The sequence below is a fragment of the Bactrocera dorsalis genome, chromosome 2 (genome assembly GCF_023373825.1).
Source record: "Bactrocera dorsalis isolate Fly_Bdor chromosome 2, ASM2337382v1, whole genome shotgun sequence".
Taxonomy (NCBI): domain Eukaryota; kingdom Metazoa; phylum Arthropoda; class Insecta; order Diptera; family Tephritidae; genus Bactrocera; species Bactrocera dorsalis.
In genome coordinates this window covers 20,974,240-20,995,970 of record NC_064304.1, presented here as the reverse complement: position 1 = coordinate 20,995,970, position 21,731 = coordinate 20,974,240, and the positions used below count along the sequence as shown (strand labels likewise).

Below are 21,731 nucleotides of genomic sequence, written 5' to 3'. Positions count from 1 at the left end.
TGTTGTTGTTGTTCTTTGCAAGTAGCATACTTTTGTTGTTGTTGTTGTTGTTTGCAAGTTGCATGCTTTTGTTGTTATTGCAGTTAGTGTAAGTTTTGCTGCTTGTTGCAACCATTGTAGCTGTTGTCATGAAACGGTTCTTCCTGTTTATTAGCCAAATAAGGCGAACCCGCTGCGGTCCACTGTCATCGCCATCTTTCAACTGCCTTAACTGGCAAGCTTGAAAGTTCTACTTGACGAGCAGCTGTCAAATGGCTCATGCCAGCATTCGCGCAGTTCTTGTGCTTGTATTGGTAATATTGCTGATATATTCAGGTTTTTCTTTGCTGACGACTAATGAAGTCGGCAAAAAAATTAAATTCTATAAATTTTTATTATTTAATTTTCATAAATTAATTATTCCTTTCTTTGCTGATGCAATAAATTTAATATTTTTAGTAAATGAAATCAATAAAAGTTTTATGTTATAATAACTTTTTTTGATGACAGTTGACAGATAGTTGAGATATTGATCAGAAATTTTGTCTACGTTCTCTGCTTCCAAAGAAGCTATTCAGGCGTTGGAAACGCCGCTATTGTACCGCTATAACATATAGCTGCCATACAAATTGACCTATAAGCGCGAAGTTCATTTTTATTTAACAATATATCTTCTCGAAATTCGATATGGATTAATGTCCGAGGCAACGCAACAATTTCCAAAAATATTTTTCATACCCAACCAATATAACATATACGAAGTATGGCAATTAAGTAATGAGACTGATTCTATAAAAACCGTATATTTGAAAATTATTCTACAACTCTGCCATCCCCTTCAAAGTAGTCCCCTTGGCAGCTATACAGCGATTCCAGCGCGTTTTCCATGCTTCGTAACATTTCTGGAACGCTTCGACTGGGATGTCCGCGAGTACCCTCGTCACGACCCCCTGGATGTCCGTAATCGAATCAAAATGGGTTCCTTTGACCACCGATTTGGTTAAAGAAACAAAGAAAAATCACAGGGAGGCGGCTGTTGCAACAAGGCGATCCCTTTAGAGGCCAAATACTGGGACGCGCTGAGGGCGGTGTGGCACGCCGCGTTGTCGTGATGAAGGATCCAGTTACGAGCGATGTCTGGGCACACCTTGTTGACTCGTTTTCGCAATCTTTCGAGTACTTGGCAATAGTAGACTTGATTCACATTTTCATAATTTTCCTCGGTGGAATGAATTCTTTGTGGACGATTCCACAAAAAAGGCAATAATCATCGTTTTCACTTTTGACTCGCTCATGCGAGCTTTTTTCGGGCGAGGGCACGCGGAGACAACCATTGTGAGCTTTGGGCACGACTAAGAGCACTATCATACCATCCATACACTCTTACAATTTTAGAGTACGTTTCTGAAGCTATTTCGCCCAATCTGTCGCAAAATTTTATCGCGACGCGTTGCTCTTGATTTTGTTTTTCCATTTTTGTGACGAGCACTACAAACACACGTCTATTCAACTTGACGCAGCAGGCGAACTAAAGAAGGGAGATCAATGAAGTGGGGAGGGATGCCGGAAAAAATGAAAGGGAATTTCAAGGTCACAGGTTTACCACAAGCCCGGCAATAAAATCAGTCTCATTATATAAAATAAACCTCGTAGTTGCCATTTAAACTAAACGATCATACTCAGGTCCTTGTACGGAAAACTTTTCTATTTGATGAGATATCTTCAAGAAATTCGGCATAAATTATTATTAAAGGCATGGCCATAATCTCCAGAGATCTTATTTAAATCGGACAACTATAGCATATACATAGTTGCCATACAAGTTGACCTATCCAAATCAAGTCTTTATGTGATGAACCTATTTATTTTACGACCTTTTCACCGGCATCATTTTTGAAGAAATGCGGTCCGCTGATTCCACAAACCAGACCAAACCGTTGTTTTTTTCTGGATGAAATGGTAGATTTTGAATCTCTTCAGTTTACTCTTTGTCCCAAATGCGGCAATTTTGATTGTTTACAAACCTTTGAGCTAGAAATGAGCCTTATCGCTGAGCAAAATTTTACCCAAAAACGTCGGACCTTCTTGGAACTTTTCAAGAGACCATAGAGCGAAGCGATGTCGCTTAGGAAGGTCGGGTAGCTTCAGTTCGACGTACAATGCGCCAAGTCGTACCATACGTCAGTACAAGTTGCTACAAATGGCGATCTGACACGACTAACGCATGATCTGTCAAAAAACTACTATTGAAAAAAGTACCTCAACTGGGATCACCGGTTAATTGTGATTCAATATTTCAAGGGAAGCTGTGGTCAGCTAGTTAAAGAAAGGCGTTATTTGCGACCAACTTCGACAGTATGGCAAAAGTTGTTCAACTAATAAGAAACTCATTTTTTTTTCATAGGATAAAATAACGCAAAAGGGTATTGGACACCGTAACTTGAAAAACCACATTGAATTTTGAACATTTCGATAGGAACTCATATTTGAGGGAGAAAAACCACATAAATGCATAGCAAATTCTTTCAAATGCTTTCTATATAGAAAATAAAATATTTTTGCAACAAAAAAAAACAACAAAAATTATCGCAACAATTGCGATTCCACAAATAATTTGTATACAATTACAAATCTCCAAATGATTGCCACTCGTAGCTCATTCTCTACACTAACAACTACACAGCATTAGGCACTATAATTTTCAATTCCATACGCTCAGCACTTACATAAAGCCATAAAGCATGAGCTACAATTATCTTATTGCCCTCGACAAGCTGGCCACAACGCTAATTACAGCTGGTGTATGGTATTTAGACGAGCAACGGTGCCGCGACGACCTAAGCGTGTGTATGTTTGTGTGCGTGTGGGCATGGCACTACTTGACTTCCTCAAAATCCAAACAAATGCCAGCTGTCAATTTGCGAACCACAAGGCTGCCAATACCGGGCCACGCCCCAACTGGCAGAACAATCAGATAATTGACCAAATGGGCTGGACCATGGGGCAATATAAAGTGCAGTGCAATAGATGGGGCTGGCTGAGCGGACACTGGGCAGCGGGCGGAGGGCGACTGTAGATGCAAAGCAAAGATATGTCGGCGGTACTTGCCACATATGAGTTGCGGTATTTATGAGACAGAATTAAATGCAACGCTGTGTTGGAGTTTATGACGTTCATAAAGCATATTGCCATGTTGCAGCAACAGTTGCTGCCACATAAAGATTTTTTAATGAAATTTTTATTGCGCTGAATGTATCAATTTATCAGCGAAAAACATAGGTTGCAACAGGCGCATATGCGAAAGAAAGTCGGGATTATGTAAGCGATGCGGGAAATTTGTGGAGTTGCACACACACACACACATATGTATAGTTACGTGTATGCTGTATTTACACAAGCAAAAGGCACATTATTTGTTGGATCGAGCGTTGCAATGCGTGCATATCAAATTTCTAACGAGCGCAACGGGCAACATGTGTCTACACATGTGTACGTTGCGCTGTGCCGCTGTGCAACAAGTGGCGCTAAATCAACAACAATATCAAGATACTTGTCTAAGGCTGTTGTTGCGATTTTCTATTATTAGTTTTGTTTTTTGTTTTTATTATTATTTGCACTACTTGCAACATCATTGCATTGCAAGAACCAACAGACAAATGAATGAAGCACATAATTAAGTCATAAAATAGGGTTAAATTAGTGTAATTGAAGTCGGTTTGTTGTTGTTAGTGCGGCGGAAAGAAGACGCTACGTCACTGCGATACGCCGCCAATGCCTGCCACAATGTGTGTGTATGCGAACGGCCAACCAGCCGTGCAAATAATGCAAGTAAATTACCGACCATGTGATGCGATATGTTGCACGGCTGGTGTTCGCGTTGAGTGGATGTTGCACGCGGATAGCAGAGATTGCCGGAACGATTTTCATAGGGGAGTATATGATTTTTTTTTTAATTTTCTGTACATTTTTGCTTGCAACCTTGCCACATTCAACTATAATTTCACGCTAAACACACAAAGGCAAGTTGATATTGACTGGCTAGCGTTGAGCAGCTGCCGCATAGCCGTGCAGAGCGCTACAGCAGACAGGCACGCATACATGTGGCATGCCACAACACTCACAAAATACAAAAAAATAAAAATAATAAAACCCGCAAAGCTGGCAGTGAAAAATATTTGAAAAATCTCCAGGAAATCGTATTAGTTCGTGAAAAGTACACAGAACGTCAAAGCGACGGTGTTGCAGGTTGCGCAAATAGCCAAAAGCAAACACAACAACAAACACATGTAGCAATATATGTAAACATAAACGCATTTGGTCGAGTTGTTTGCAATTTTGTTTGCTTTCTGAGTTTTTCCTCCACATTTTCCGCTGCTTGCGGCGTTTAGCCAAAAAAGCGGCAACAACAATAACAACTGAAATTATGGCAAATAATAGCTGTTGTAAATTTTGAAAGTAAAAAGGCCATTGCACTGCTCGCTGCACTTGTTGCAACTTACAAACACACACACACCCAGCCAAATCCAAAGTGGTCAGATTGCGTCGCCATTGCATAAGCGTGTGTGTGTGTGTATTAATGTGTCTTGAATTGCGCAATTGCGAGCGCAGTAAAAGTAAGAATTTTGCCTAAAAACACAGCTGCACGGCGGCAGTTGGCGCAGCGTTGCAGGAAATATTACAGTGCAGTGCTTTAAGTTGATGAAGAAAGGCCGGCAAAAATGCTTAAATTTTACAGAAACATATTTTTTTCTTAAATTTCTAGGTTTTATACAACAAATCAGCTTGAGCTGCAGGAAAATCGAGATGCGTTGGAACATTAATTTTTTTTTAATATTTAAAAACTTACATTGGTTAAATAACTTGCCTGGAATAATTAAAGATATTTTTTTCAAATAAATTAGTGTTCTACTCTTCGAAGAAGTCTTCTGTACGGTATTGTTTTTGTTCTCACAGTCTTTTAGCGTTTATATACCGATCTGAGAACGAGTATGTAGACACTAAACGCCCAGGCGAAGACTTCTACTTATAACGACTTGGTTTTTCTTCAAAATTTTTGCGAAATAAAATTGTGAAAAAAAAAAACAATTTTTAGTGTGAAAGTGCCCTTCCTGGTAATTTTTAGAGACTATTTATAGCCAACAAAAATATTTTTATACAGTATACCAAACATTTTTCTCTGCCTTGCAAAAAATTCCACTAGATGACGCTGCAATCAATTTTTTGCACAAAAAATGGTATTTTTGATACACGCTGTCTTCGATTCGCCATTTCCTTGCTTGCTTCTGCTCTCATGTCAAACAAATTAAATGTAAGAGCAACAACAATGTTGAGGAGTCGAATTAGTACAAGAGAGTAAGTGAATACCTCATTACAATGCTGTAGCCGCCATCTTCAGTGCTACTAAGTTTTGTTTTACAGATTTTAGATCAGTTTTACTATTGTGAATAGTTCACAATATAGTGACACAATTTTGAATATATAATACTTAACATCAATTTATAGAAAACAAAAACAACATTTTTCAATATAAAAAAAGAATTTCTTCACTAGGAAAAAATCCAAAGACTATGGCGCATGCATGAGTAGGCATGTTACAGCAGAGTTGCAACACAAGCGCTGCCCTTTTTTGAGCATCTGGTATAGTACGTTCGATTCGCTGCAGAGTAACGAGTATACGAGAGAGAGAAAAGCAACTATTCCTTCTTGCCGGCAGCATAAGAGCCGACTAAGAGATACTGAAATAAATATGGTTTTAAGAAATAATTAATCTGTTAGATCCTTCAAAGAAAATACTTCAGATTTTTTAAAGCTACGAAACAGTCATTCATACATCTTTCACAAAATGGTGTAGATTACCAACTAAAGCAAAGAGTATTTGTTACCACTCGACTTAACCGCGAAGATCGGCATAGATCCGAGCATTATGAAAACGATATAAATATAAAAGTTCAAGCAATGTTTTGCCTATCTTACCATTCTTATTGTTGTTAAAAGCTGAACTCGCAATGAGCAAAATAGGAAAATGATGAGACATACTCGTGAGTTCCAAAATCTGCGCGAAGAAGTCATAAAAGTTAACTGTTTCGATCGTATTCACTTTTCCATTAGTATCAGAAAGCATATACAAGCGACATATATCGAGAAAAATTTGAAAATTTTTTAACTTCAACCGATTTTTTGGGAATACTGTGCCAATAAAGAGCTATTTGTGCTGTCATGCTTAGCTTTCTCTTCAATATACAGATTTCTCTTAAGCAGACAAGCAATACTTTCTTCATATGAATAGCAAATCGGCTGCTTTATCCCCCCTTATACACAAAAGATTTCCCGAAACTATAAAAAAATATTTTCTAAAAAACAATAAGTAAAACTGGGGACCTGGTAGCGCTAAGAATCAATGTTTACGACGATCTATGTTATGAGTTAATGAGAATTCAAAATTTTCACAAAAATTGTTTTCATCGGCATCGAATAGCATATCCTCCTGAGATGTGCCGCAAAACTGTATAAAAAATATTTTCTCGAAAGCAGTAAGTAAAATTGGGTACCTGATAGAGCTTAAGGTCTTCAATAGATTTTTTGGAAAAATTATCCAGTAAACAGCTATAAGTCCAAGTAAGCTTAGTTAGCTCTTCAACAGATATTCATCTTTCTTCGGTTGTTTAAACTAATGAATAAAAAGTCAAGTTAAAAAAAAATAATAATTTAATCAAAATTCTATAAGGCACTTTTTTACATCCCACCACTTTTGTATTGCCACATAGTGACCGCAGTGAACAACCGAGCGCTGTAAAGGAAATCCAGCACTGCACGGTTGACTGCTGCAACCCATGCGGCTTTTTAGGTTTTTCGTGGCTGTCCACCTGCCGTCTAGCGTCTAGCTGCCAACGTCGTCGTCCACTAACTATATATCATAAGTGCATCATTGCGCTCACTATTTGCTTCAGTGATTTTTGAACTTCTTAAAACCAATAGCGCCCGGGCCTTTTCGCTGGTGCGCGCTAAAGAACTTTTAGTTTTATATTCAATTTTTTTTATATTCAATTTTTTTTGCCGCACTTTCCAGCGAATGCACAGCACTACGTGCTTAGGTGCCTAGGGGCGGCTGGCTATTTGTTCTAGACAAATATGTAGCAACAAAAAGTGGAAAATGAAGTGAAAATAAACAAAAATTTTAAATAAATAGAAAAATACCGTAGTAAGTACGTTGCAAGGTGGTGGCACAGTGCAAGTGCAACATGTGTAGCAGCTGTGCTGTAGCATGCCACACATTAAAAAAGCAGCCAAGCACACATGAAGTGTATGTGTGTATTGAATGTGTTTTTACGAGCACTTTTTATGAGCATACAAAGAGCAGATTGCTTGTGCAGCACTTCCGCGAAATATACTAATATCAAAAGTATCTATTTAAATTTGCTTTTAGTTATGAGATGTGCACGATAATATTATTAATATGGCGCTGTGAGCTGTGTACTGTTAACTGCGATGGTGTAGTAGATATGTTATGTAGGGGAGATTTTCAACATATAGCCAAGTTGCAGTGCAAATAAGAAGTGGCCTAAATGTAACTAGTTCGTAATTAGTTGAATAAATGTTTATCTTCGCTTGGAAAATAAGTAAAAATAATTTTTTTGGCATTTGAAAGCAATTTGAGCAGAAAGGATCTTAACTAGTCCGCATGTACCTAGTTCATAACTAGTTAAAAAAATTTATTTTTACTTGGAAAATATTAAAAGATAGATAAAAAAAATTAAATTTTGTTAGCAATTTAAAGCGATTTGAGCAGAAAAAGTGTTAACTAGTCTGTATGAAACTAGTTCATAACCAGTTGAGTAAATTTTTATTTCAATTTTAAAAATAATAAGAAATACGCATTATATATATGTTGTCTTTCTAACGCTTTAAAAACGTGCCTATCGCCATAGAAACCTAGCAAATGTTATAAGCTCTTGGTTAGAAATTAGTGTTATATTGCGGACCTCAAACCCATTTGCATGCGATTATTTGAAAGTTGTTAGAAATAAATAAAATGAACGCCATTTTGCGTAGAATATTATTTAAAAAGAAATATGTATTTTTCCACATTAAATCTTTTAACTTATACATTTCTTTTTATCTGGTTACTACAGCGTCAGTTTGTAACTAATTCATTTGGATTTAATTAAACTGGCATGAATTTGTTTCAAATTTTGCTTTACAACGCAGAGTATTTATATGTAATGATCGTATACAAAAATTTGACTATGGGTTCAGTACCACCGCTATTTCGTCCAAATGTGACTAGTTTGTAACTAGTTTGCGATATCTAAAAGATTAACAAAGTTTCATAAAAAGTAATATATGTTAGTTCTGAATACAAAATTACACTATATAACGACAACTGGTCCAACTGGAACTAGTTTGGAACTAGTTCATATAAATTGAGCAAGCGCGGATTTGCTAAAAAGAATGTTGATCTCATCGTCGACTTGTTGACTTCGTTAATTTTTTTATTTTTAGTAATATGTAATACAGTAATACATGTACATATGTATATTATATTATCTCTGATCCTTCTTGACCCTTACTAAATATTATATAATAAGTTGAAACTCATACAAATTAATAAAACTACCTGGTACCAAAGTGAGAAATATTTCATCACATTGCATTTTTAAACAACAGTGTCAACATTTCACAGAATCATTCATACATTTAAATATTTCTTGCAAACACCTTAACCACCTTGCAGTGCACTATGAATGAACCTCGCTTTAGACTGCTGCAAATATTGACACTCACACACAAACACTTGGTAATTACGTCTCTCTCGCTAAACACAACGCCAAGCGCATATAAAGCCATTCATTATCATTATGAGCATCATGATATCATCACACTCATCAACGGCGCTGGCAGGCAGCTTCTCTTTTATGTTATTTCTGATTTATTTGCTTTTTGTTGATTTCAATATGTACCATCTTCCGTGTTGCTCCAGCCGCCACCTGTGACCTACCGCACAGAATTTCATATTCGACTCTTATGTATGTTTATGCCGGTGGTTGGATTTTTATTTACATATCTCTTTAGAGTTTTCTTTTGGAGTTTTGGTTAGATTCAGTCGCTGATTAAACTGAGTGTTTCGGGTATATTTAAAGTAGTAATTATAGCGATTTGAAAACAGCAAATATGTATGTTTAAAATTAAGTGAATTTATTTGAAAAATATATTATTTTCAAATACGAAAATTACTTTTTTTTAATATATTAGACCAATCTGTGACTTCAAGACACCGAGTCTCTATGTGAAAAGACTAAAATGTTTATCAGACCACAGTGGAATCACAGGTAACTGCAAAGCTGACGAGCTAGCAGGAGAAGGCACACAAAAAACTGTCTTTTAATAATTTTAAATAATTCTCTGAATATGCAATCAACTCATAATTATCATCCAGTCAGCACCACTGACGTTTCAAGTCACAGCAGCAACTGTATGGCTGTCAGCAATTGTGCACTTAATATTCGCATTATGGCATTCTCTTAAATTTATGTTGCATGGCTTTCAAGCATCTCATTGAATATATGTAATAATACTAATAACAATGGGAGTCATAAATAAAGTCGATAACAGACGTTGCATGGTGCATAGAAAATCTGTCACAGCTAACGCTTCAATGACATTTACTGTTGGCCAGCCAATCAGGCAATATGTCAGACACAGATCACTCGACAATTCAGCACTCAGCACTCAGGAGCCAGATGAAGAAATGAAGGCGCCGACAGAGAGCAACATTAAAAGTACCGTTGCTTTAATATTACTCGACAGCATGCCGCTAAGTAAGTCGGCGGGCAGTTGAAGGATGGATAGATGAACCGCTGAGTGCACGAGTGAGTGCATGAGTGAGTGTCATAAGCTAAAGTGGAACGAAATGCAGCCAAAAGCCGGCCAATGCTCGAACTGGCAGCTTGGCTAATTGCTCGAGCGGCTATGTAGCAAACTAACCAGCATTTGAGCAAACTGCAAGCATATTTATATATTGGCGAGAGTTTATTAAGCCAAAGCGTTCAACAACAACTACAATAATGACAAAATTGCCAACGCTGAGCAAATGTTGCAACAATAATAAGTAATAAATGTTGAGTGTGGCAGCAATGGCAGTTAATGTTCGCCACCAAATGGCAGTGGCACAAATATTTCCTGAAACTCTGTCAGCGCAACGGGCGACGTTGAATGCCGTCTATTGGCGTCGTTGGCGCTGCTCGGTAGCCGGTGGAGGAGCAGTGGTGAATGCTCAAGCAGAATCAGCTTGAAGTTTTATCTTTATTTCGCGACTTAATTGTGTTTGGCATGCGAGCGGGAGATTAGTGAAAGAGTTGTAAATTGCAAGTCACAAATTGTGATGACATCATGCGGCTGCAACAACAACAATTCAACGAAGTAGATAAACATGCAGTGGAGGGTTATGAGGAAATGCTCAGAGCAAGCAATGTCATAGAACAGATGACATTGACAGAAATGATGACTATGATGACTATGCGGTCTATGCTGAGAATGGCAATAAAATGGCGATAAACATTGAGCACTGCAGAAATATTAGAAAAAATGAGATTTTTTATTTAATAGCAAGAAATAAAGTAGGACGTCTTGGAGTTTAGACTGAAGCATAATATTAATGATATTGATGGTAGTTTAAGTCACAAATACTAGCTGTTAGATATTTTTGCGCTAAGGCGATTATAGGAGGTATTCAAGTGTGGAAATAGTTTTATATTTTTTAGAGACAACCTGGCAACGCTGTGCTACATATTTGAGACATTTCTGAATTACTTCCAAAATTAAAACAACAAAAACTTTGTGCATTAAACTATTTTTGTAAACATTTTTTTTTTACTTACAAACTGTTATAACTTAATAAAAAAAATTTAATAGTGGCAACTCCATCAAAAAATATACTCAATTTAACGTTTGAGTTACTAAACTCTTTCGCATTGCAATATTTTTTACATTCATATGTTATTGTTTAAAAATTTTTTATAGCGTTGCCACCTTTTTATTTATATTTATTGAATGACAACGGCATAAAAGATATACATTTTCAAGTTTTATTTTATATGATAATTCATATTTTTAAATATACTATTGATACTTCTAACATCTAGTATAATTTTCCTTGGTTTTATATAACAAAAGCAAAAAATTAAAGTAAATTTCATTTTACAGATATTTCATTATATCCCACTGGATCTTTGATATCCTTTGCAACAGTTAATTATTTTGCGTTTCGCGCATCAATGGCAACCCTATCAAATATTATGCGAGCATAAAAAATGTCATTTTTTTTTCAAATATGTGGCAACTCCATTAAAATAAAAGTTAATTATTGTGCATTTCGCGCATAATAGTAACCCTATCAAATATTATTCGAGCATGAAAAATGTAACTTTGTTGTTTTTTAATTTTTTTTAGATAAGTGGCAACTTCTTAAAAAAAACCAGTTAGATATTTTGCGTTTCATGCATCATTGGATAACATGATCGGTTTAAATTTTTTTCAAATATGTGGCAACTCCATCGAAAAAAAGTTAATTATTGTGAATTTCGCGCATAATGGTAACCCAACAAATATTATTCGTGCGTGAAAAATGTCACTTTGTTATTTTTTCTAATTTTTTTTTCAAATATGTGGCAACTCAATAAAAAAAATTTTTGGCAGAAATTTTCACCGGCATTAATGCGACACAAAAAAAACTTATAAAGAAATTTTCTGTAATTCTACGCAAACCTTATAGTAGAAGCATAAGGTAACATAATGTTAAATATTTTTGGATTTATGCGACTACTTCAAATAAAGAAAATTGAAACATTTAAAATTATTATATAAGGCAACAGAAGGGATTGAAAATACTTTTCTTTATTTTTAAAAAATATTTTGAAAAATTATTTACAATGTCTTCAATCAATCAGTCAAGCAGCTCTAATGGCTTATAAGACAAATTAGATAAGAGACTTCATAGCAAGATATGAGAAACCATCACATCAAATATAAAAAAGCATCATAAATGAGTAGTTTATTGATAATTCATATAATTTATGCGCAAAAATTTCTCCTGATAAATTTCTACAAAATTGAATAGGCCTGCGCGCCATTAGAAGACGGCTAATATAAAAAATATAGACATTTTCGCTCTAAAGGGTAAGCTTCAGCAGCACATACCACACATATTTCATTAAGATGCCTCAGGCGTAATGGCGAATAGTGAAAAGTAACATCTTCGTCCAGCACAGAGCAAATAACTGCACGAAAGCCAAGTGCCAATTGCGGTTTTATTAACTTTCTCCTATCGCGGGATTAACTATTGCACACAATTTTTGGCGATTCAAAGCAGAAAAGCAAAAACAAAAACACATTCAAACAATAAACTGTAATAAGGCGCCCCGAACAGCTGACCTCAGCTGATTGCGGCGAGTTCACTATGTACAAATTTTTATGTGTGTGTGTGTGTGTGAACTGTGTGATTTAGGCTTTGTGTAATTCGTAATACGTTTGCGTCAGCGCAGGCGTGCCACACCGTGAACACCGCTTCATATTAGCCAAAAGATGAGCGCGTCCAGCTTGTAGTCACTGGAGCGGCGACTGGCACAGCCAATAACCGCCCTTACGTGTGATTTTCGGTTTGATGCTATCGTCTTTTATTTTTTCAAAAATTTCACAACAACAACACCAACACACTATTGCGATTGTTGCGCTTGCGGAAAGGTAATTTATTTAAAAGCTATCATCAGTGGACGCTGCAGCCGCTGACGCCGTCGCCGTGCCGCCTCATGCTAACGGTTATCGTTATTGGCGGCAGCCACAAATAATAGCAGACACAATGCGGCAATGTGGCAATGCAATGGAAATCTGAAATCAGTAAACCGAAATCCGCAATCCGTATTGCATTCGACAACTTTTCTTTTCAGCGCGGCAAATGTGAAGTGAATAATGGGAAATTCATTGTTGAATTGGAAATTTGAAATAATTGCAGCGCTTCTCATTGCCGCGGTAAAAGTGAAGAAGCTTCGCGCGGCGCTTGTGGCTTTGTTGGTTGCGGGTGCGGCCGCGGCAGTCGATATGGCTGTGGATCGTACAATGTAACGGTACAGCTCATTGCATATGCGCTTCTTGCCACTCGTTGATTATCGCATATACAGTTATGATTTGGTTGCCTGACTTAGGCGTTGCTTGCTCTGCGGTGACTTATGACATTTTACTTGTCAGCAATTCGATTTCCGCCTTGAAGCCGCCTCTTCAATTGGCATTGTTTGGGCGCACAAAAGACAAAGCAGCGGCGCACTCTGTGGCGATATTCAATAAATAATTGTCTCGTGTGCTGCAATTGTCCGCTATTGCTACAGTTATTTTTTATAACTTATTTGCCTTTGCTGAATGCTTTGTGATGTAACAGCAAGCGGCGGCATGGCGACAGCGGAAGCAACAAATATATCAAAAGAAAGTGACAACTGTTGGTGGGTTAATACAAGGTGACTTACAGTTTTACAGGCAGTGAGAACCGCTTTTGTAGCTGCAAATATTTTAAAACTATCCAATTTGATTTAGTTCTTATGTCGTGTACAGGGAAACTGGGCAAGCTGAACAGACACATATTTTGTAAACAACCAGAAGCCAACTAAACGCGGATTAGTCAGTTTTGGAGATATCGACTCGAAATTTTGCACACGTTCCTTTCTCTCCATGAAGCTGTTTATTTATCGGAATCACCGACATCGCGCTATCGTAACATATAGCTGACATACAAAGTTGATCGTTAAAAATCAAGTCCTTGTATGGACAACTTTATTGCTTGATGAGATATCTTCATGAAATTTGCCGTGGCTTATTATCTAAAGCAACGGTATAATCTCCGAAGAAATTATTCATATCGGAGCACTATAGTATATAGCTGTCATACAAAGTAATCGATCAAAATCAAGTTCTTATATGGAAAACGTTTTTATTTGATGAGATTTATTCATGAAATTTGGCTTGGATTATTGTCCAAGGCAACGGTACAATATCCGAAAAAATATTTCAGATCGGACCACTACACAGGTACCTGCCATACAAACTGGTCGATAAAAATCAAGTCCTTGTATGAACAACTTTATTGGTTGATGAGATATCTTCACGAAATTTGACATGGATTATTGTCTAAGGCTACGGTATAAACTCCGAAGAAATAATTGATATCGGGTCACTATAGCATATAGCTGTCATACAAACTGGTCGATAAAAATCAAGTCCTTGTATGGACAACTTTATTGCTTGATGAGATATCTTCATGAAATTTGCCGTGGCTTATTATCTAAGGCAACGGTATAATCTCCGAAGAAATCCTTGATATCGGATCACTATAGCACATAGCTGTCATACGAACTGATCGATCACTATCATCACAAAACTATTTTTATATCCTTTCATGTTACGAGTATAACAAATGTTTTTTCAGCACTACATTTATTTTTTCTTCACTTAAGAAAACCTTAGATACATCTGTTTGTAAATTGAGCTCAATTGAAAGAACACAACAAGTTAATTCTCACTGTTACTAACCTCTAATACAAAAAAATCACAAAACTCAACCACACAAATCATGTTTACACAAACACTTCGAGCTAAAAGAGCCAGCAAAAATCCCATCGCATCAAGATACTTTAATTAGCTAACAAGAAAGTGAATTCAATACCACTTACAAAAGTAATAACCAAACAAACACATACACACCTGCGCACACATTTTGAAGTGTTAGCAAGTCATCACGGCTGGGCGGCGCAAACATATCGATCAACAACCTTTTTGAGCTTACAACAAATAAATGCATAAATAAATAAGTGAAATAGACAAGAACTAAGCAAGCGGAACAAGATTCTGCTCGCGGCGCTGCGCCGTCGTGACAAACGCGCACACACAGCAAACACAAACCGCCAATATCATAGACAACTACACACATACACATTTCGTTGTCGTCCATCAATCTCGTTCGCCTGCGAAACAACAACATCAACAACACGTCTAGAAGGCAAAAGCAAATAAGAACAACTCATTCAGCAACAATGAAAAAGCTGAAAATCGCCAAACAATGGCGCCACTTGAATGCCGGCAGTTAGCCGCAGAGGCGCAGGGCACTCACTTTGTCCACAACAACAACAGCGGCAGCAAGTGGTACTGTTGTCCAGTTGTGGTGATGAGTTAGCTAACAAGTACACTTGCCACAGCGGCGACACTAAATCGCGCTGTGTTGGTGTCTTGCAACTGTTGCAACTAGCGGCCATTTGCTGGCGATGCTATGAGACTCCCTTTCATGCCCAATGGGTGGGGAAATTACAAAGAAAAAAATACAAATTTGTTTTAGCAAAAATTTCTAAAATTTCTCAGTCGCCTGTGCGCACATGTTGCAAGCTTGTGCGCCTTGCGGCGTGTTGCACGTGTATGGCAGTATCGCTTTTCAATAAATGAAAGTTAAAGGTGAGCAGCGAAATTTCACAAGTACATTTCTTCCTGCTTAAGGCGCAGCAGATTAGCTCCTCACACACAAGTCTTAGGCAGTGAAAATTTGGCAAGAAAAAATAAAACAAAAAATGTGGAAATGCATGAAATTTTGCTGGGGTTATGATTATAACGGTTGCAAGAATTTTTTGCTTGTTTGTACGTTTTTAAAAAGATGAGAGTTTCTTTAGGTTATCATTAGTGTGGGGAGTGCTTTCAGATTGTTTAGTTTAGACTCAGCAGTTGTTTGGCACAAAAGACTTAAGCGGCGAACTTGCTAGTCAATATGTGTATTTATACAATTACTGAGTATTACGAGTGCTCATACTCACTCTTATACTCATATTTATTTTTATACTTTGCTCATTTTCATATTCACTAAATTTTTCAGCCGTCAATTTTCCATTCATATTTCTCCTAATTTCTACTAAAAATTTATTTTGAATCAAAAATTAGCTGCCTCGTGTCTGAATACTTTGTTATGAGTAAAAATTAAATAATTGAAATATATGCTAACCGCCTCCTTTGTACAAAAAATTCTAGAAATACTTTTATCTTTGAGGTTAAAATTAACAACAACACCGAATTAACCTTTTTATGAAGAAATTTTATATGTAATATTTTCATAAATAATAATTTTTTTCATACAAACACTAACCAAAACAAACGTATTTTTAACTGAAAGTATGTACTTTGCAACAAGCATAAACAGCGAATCATTCCAACACTAGTCGCAATTCTAGTTAGCGAAAAGTGGCGATCAAAGCACAACAGAACGCCACGTTTATGACCTCTAAATGTCCTGTTATATGAGCTTAACAACTTCCTTAAAAAAGAGCAAAAACAAATCGAGAAGAGGAGAAGTGGAGAAGTGGAGAAGTGGAGACAAGCCGCACACACACAACTTAACCGCCACATAACTGCAGACTTGAACTTACAAAAGCAAACAAAAACAATAATACAATATCATAATAACAATAATAACAATAATGAGGCAATAAAGAATTTCTGAGAAAGTTTTTCGTTGCTCTCTTTCCTGTTGCTGCACCTTTCGCTTAAGCAGCTGCTTGCCTTTGCCGCTTGCCCATAACTGACCTCACAATGTAGTTGTGACTTAGTTGTGGCCTTTTGCTTTAAATCTCTATTTGATTATCTTTTTTTCTTCACTTTATTTGTTTTTTTTTTGGGTATGCGAAGTCAATGACTGCTCTGTGGCGCTGATTACATAACTCTGTGCTTAAGCGCGGAATTTATACAAAGCTGCTTCCTCCACTAAATTATGCCACGTCCAACAGCGCGTGGTGACCGTGTCAGCATTATGCTCAAAGAGCACAAATAAGGAGTTCGCAATTTTCGGTTTTCTTAATTTTTATGCTTTTTTCCACATTTTTATTGCTGCTTGGCAATTCGGCATTAGCAGCAGAAGCAACGAATTACCCGCTGATCGCGCTGACTGCGCATTGTGCTGTCCAACAGCCGTGGCCGCCCATGACTCTGCACTCAATTCGCGCATTGGGCCAACAACAAACAAGGCGACTAATAACTGTATTACCCAACCATTTGCGGTCGACGGTCGTTGATTGCCACAAAGCCGGCTGTCGCGTTGCCTTTTGTTATGATAATTTAATTTATAGCGACATGCAAAGCATAATATTTGCAAACGGCGCGCGAGCAACAACAACAACGCCAGAAGCCGCGGCAAAGAATAAATGCTAAGCTTTTTAAGCGTTTCTAGACTTAGCGGTAGTTTATCGCGCTTGATATCTGCAAACTTGTTTGTGTGTATTTTCAGTGTTTGTATAAATAGGAATAGTGGCAACTCCCAAGTGCTGACGCTGCTTTACCGTTAAGCGTCTGTGAAATGTGTCAGCTTTTCTTTGAACGAAAAGTAAAAATAATAATAATCATAATACAAGCACCGTTAAGGTTGTATTTGCAGTAGAATTATTAAAACTAGTCAACATGTGGCATGCAACATGCACTGGGTGATAGTGTTAAAGCAGACAGTTGGACTTGTATGAGTATATTGTATGATTATATTATATATTATATAATATGCACGTTGCATGCCACACCAATTCCGAAAAGCTACAATACACACTAACAAAAGACTTAAGCAACAAACCTGCAAAAAAATCCATATATTTATCTATCAACGCTTAATTTGCGCAAATTTCACAGTAAATACCGTTATACACTCAACTGCAAACAGTGAAATGTAAATATGTCTATTTCCTAGCTCCAGTTATTATGACTCATATGTTATTGCTGTAATACATTTTTCCAAAAATAACCACAATGAAAATATTTGCCACATGGCGACTAGCATTTGGCACATATCAGCACAAAAACACACTGCCACACAAATATAGTATTCAACATAACCCGCAAGTGGCTGTCAATTAGTCGTCAACTCATTACAACTCAGAGCCCGTGAGTGAGACTCGTTGCAATTTTAGATAAACGCTGCTCCGGCTGATTGCCTCTTGCCCATTGTTTTTGTTGACCACTTTGTTATTGCGCACCACTATATGTATGTATGTGTGTGTGTATAGGTAAAACGCTTTGTTTATCTTGTGTAGCGTCACTAGCCACAGTTGTTGTTGTTGTTGCAGCTGCTGTGGGTTGACAATCGCGCACAGTAATTGCCATAGCTACCAAATGCACGCCAAGAGCGGCCTTCAACAGCCAGCAACAACAACAGCAACTATAACTATTAGCCATAGATGCTCATTCAAGCAGCCGCATGCCATGCACACCTCAAGCAGCCAGCCGCCACATTTACGAGTTTCACTATACGGTTGCGACGAGGCTCGGCTTGCTGGTAGCTGTTTGCTGCCACACCGCAATAATAACTGCGCAAGTGCATTAAATCCAGTTGCATGCTGGCTTTGCATAGTAATTTGTTGTTATTGTTGTTGATTTTTGTTATTGTTGTTGGTTTTTGTTATTGTTGTTGGTTTTGGTTGTTTGTTTTTTAAGCTGGTCGGTTTTTTGCAATCGGTTCGTGTTGTTTTGTATTTATTTCGTTTGTTTTCGACTAATTTTTATACCCTACACAAAGTAAATTAAGTTTGCCACGAAGTTTGTAAGACCAAGAAAGAACGAAAGAGACGTTAGAGACCCTATAAAGTGTATGTGCAAGTATAAACAGTCATATTGCCAAGCTGAGTCGATTTAACCACGTCTCTCTGATTCTCTGCTTCTGTTTCTGTCCGTATATATGCGCACTACTCGCTTAGTTTTTGAGATATCATTCTGAAATTTTACACACGTCCGTTTCTCCCCAAAAAGCTACTTATATGTCAGAATCAGCGATATCAGACCTTTATAGTATATTGCTGCCATACAAACTGAACGATCCAAATCAGGTCCTTGTAGGGGAAGCATTCTTATTTGACAAGATATCTTCACAAAATTTGACACGGATTATTGTCGTAAGTATCGGTATATTCTCCGAAGAAATTATTCATATCAGACCACTATAGCCTATAGCTGTCATACAAACTGATCGATCAAAATGAAGTTCTTGTATGGCAAACTTTTTTATTTGTCAATGTATTCTCATGAAAGTTTGCACAAATTATTACACGAAGCATCGCTACAATTTTCAAACATATAGTTCAGATCGGACCGCTATATAATATAGCTGCCATACAAATTGACCAATCATTCTTTGCCTGAAATTATTTGTGAAGGGTATTATAGCTGCGATGCAAGCGAAGTAAGCTTATTTCCTTGTTTTTATTATATTTCTCGCACAACGCAACCTTTCGGGCTTTTAGCTGCCCAACAACAAAAATAGTACCATAAACTGTGTGCGTTTGCGACATGTTTCCATTGTCATGAGGCGTCCGTCGGACAATTGCAACGTAATATTTACGCTTTTGACGCGCCACTTTGCTTGGTGGCAACAACAATATAAAAAACAGCGCTGAGAGCAAGAGCGCACTTATTCTCAGCAGTTTATACAGCTGAGTTGCACATGAGTTGTTGCTGGTCAGGGTATTTATACACAGATATTTATAAAGACAAAGTATTAGATATACAATTTTTAGGTTCTCATATATATATATATATATATACATATATATATATACATATATCAATATGTATTCTCAAACATATAACCAAGAAAGTGTGTTGATTTTTGGCGTAACATAGAGACAGCATTCGCTTCAATTGTGGGCTACCCGGCCTCCTAATTCATCCATCGATCATTGAACTGAACAACACTCTGTTCTTGTTATTGTTGTTGTGTGGTCACTCAGCTCTTTTACAAATATTTTCTCTTTACTTTGTTATTTTTTACAAAAGCATTGTGTTTGCTTGCATTTCAGTGAGTTTTGCTAGCCGCTCTCTTACCGTTCTCGGCTCTTGTGTTGTTATTATTGTTGATTATGATGCGAATAATAATTGCGTCTGTGTTTATGAGCTTCACTGCAATGTTGGTCATGATGAGTTTGGTCTTAAGCACACTCTAAGCAATGATATTATAGAAAAATTGATTTTGTGGATATTTAGTTGTGATGAGTTTTCAATTTTTTGGATTATTTTTGTTCTGAAAATTTTATAAAAATCTCTGTTGCTAAGCTACCTGAATGCGATCAGAGAATGCTAAATATTTATGCGACAAAAAAGTTTTTTAATTTCAGAAAATAAATTTAGATTTTTTTGTGAACTTTTTTTCATTAATCATTTTAAGTATTAATACAAAAAAATTAGGTGGCAACGCCATTTTAATTATCGTTTATAATAGCCGTATACATTGTGTACATAGCATTTATGTACATATCCTTAATCCCCTTTCGGATTCAGAAAGTGAGTTTTCTCATTTAATTTCATACTCGTATTAGTGGTAACTCTTTAAAAAATTATATAAAAATTTACCAAAATAATTTTTTTCAAATTTTAGTTTAAAATTATTTAACTGGTTATGGCTCTACAGTATTATTTTTTTCTTTCGTTTACTAATTTCAAATTTTGTCATCAACACTGAATTTAACTAAGAGTGGCAACACCAAAAAAATATTTTTAATATAGATTAGCTTTACTTACTCTAAATTATGCAATAGAGTACAAACCCATAAACTTAAATGTATAAATAAATTTGTAAATGCGATCAAGTATGTGGCAACTCTATTACTCGATTATTATTTTCAGCGAAAAAATCCTTAAAATAAGTTGTATTTTATTTTGCACCAATTTAAATTTTTTCGCTTTAAGTTTCAACACTAAACTGAACTTCAAATATTTTTTAAATTATCTACATTTGCCATAAGGTGGCAACCCTATAAAATTATGTTTAATAAACAGTAAATTAAATCAGCTATAATTAGAAACTAATAATATAATGATTAGGAACGTGCGAAAAAATTTTAAATTTTCCAAAATGTGGCAACTCTGTTCGGAAAAATTTCAAGGAAAATTTTCAAACCATCAAAATTTGATCAAATTATATAGATTTCAAAAATTTTCTGAATAATTTTGATAAACAACTGAGCTAGAGCCAATATTTTTAGATAACTGGCAACCCTATAAAAATTATGTTTAATGAAAGGCAGCTTTAGTACGCTTTATTTATATATTGAAGCATAAAGTAATAATCAATTAAAAAATTGCGACTCATTATTAATTACGCAAGCATGTGGCAACTCTATTCCAGTATATTTAAAATGAAAATATTTTTAGAAAATTTTCTTAAAAAATCTTATACATTTTTTTTTAATTTTTTAGAAGAATTTTTAATTTTTTTATTTTTTAAGAAAAATTTTTGTTTTTGAGAACAATTTTTACGAAAAATATATTTTTATTTTATTTCTTATTTCGGCAAAATGTTTAGCTCTTCGAAAATTTTGTTCGAAAAAGAAGGAAAAAAAGTTAAGTTATAAAAAAAATATCGAAATCTTTTTACATTTCTATACATATATTCGTTTTAATTTTTAAATTCGAACAAAAGTATTTCCAGCTCAATTTTTCCTCAATTACATGAATTCAGCTAAAGGCGAATGCCGAGTTCGTTGCTTAAGTCTTTTAATGACCCTTCGTTACTTGCGTAATTCCTATTAATTATTGCAAAGTATTGCACAATCTCTTTGGGCCATAAAGAAATGTCGCATGATTGGCAAAAATCCTCCACAATTTCTACCCTCCACACACCGCACACCCCCAAACTGCAGCTTCTCCGCAGCAAGCCTGCCCTACCTGGCGGCCATTTGATATGAATAAAATTGCAATGAAAAATAACGAAG

The 21,731-nt window shown here is 36.2% G+C and overlaps 2 protein-coding genes across 7 annotated transcripts in view; one reads left to right on the top strand and one right to left on the bottom strand.

The window, feature by feature from the left end:
* Nucleotides 1-21,731, bottom strand: part of LOC105229917 (autophagy-related protein 16-1) — a 236,216-nt gene that overhangs the window by 124,531 nt on the left and 89,954 nt on the right. The gene's annotated exons all lie outside the window — the stretch shown is intronic.
* LOC105229838 (uncharacterized) overlaps nt 1-21,731 on the top strand; it is a 127,343-nt gene that overhangs the window by 36,933 nt on the left and 68,679 nt on the right. The gene's annotated exons all lie outside the window — the stretch shown is intronic.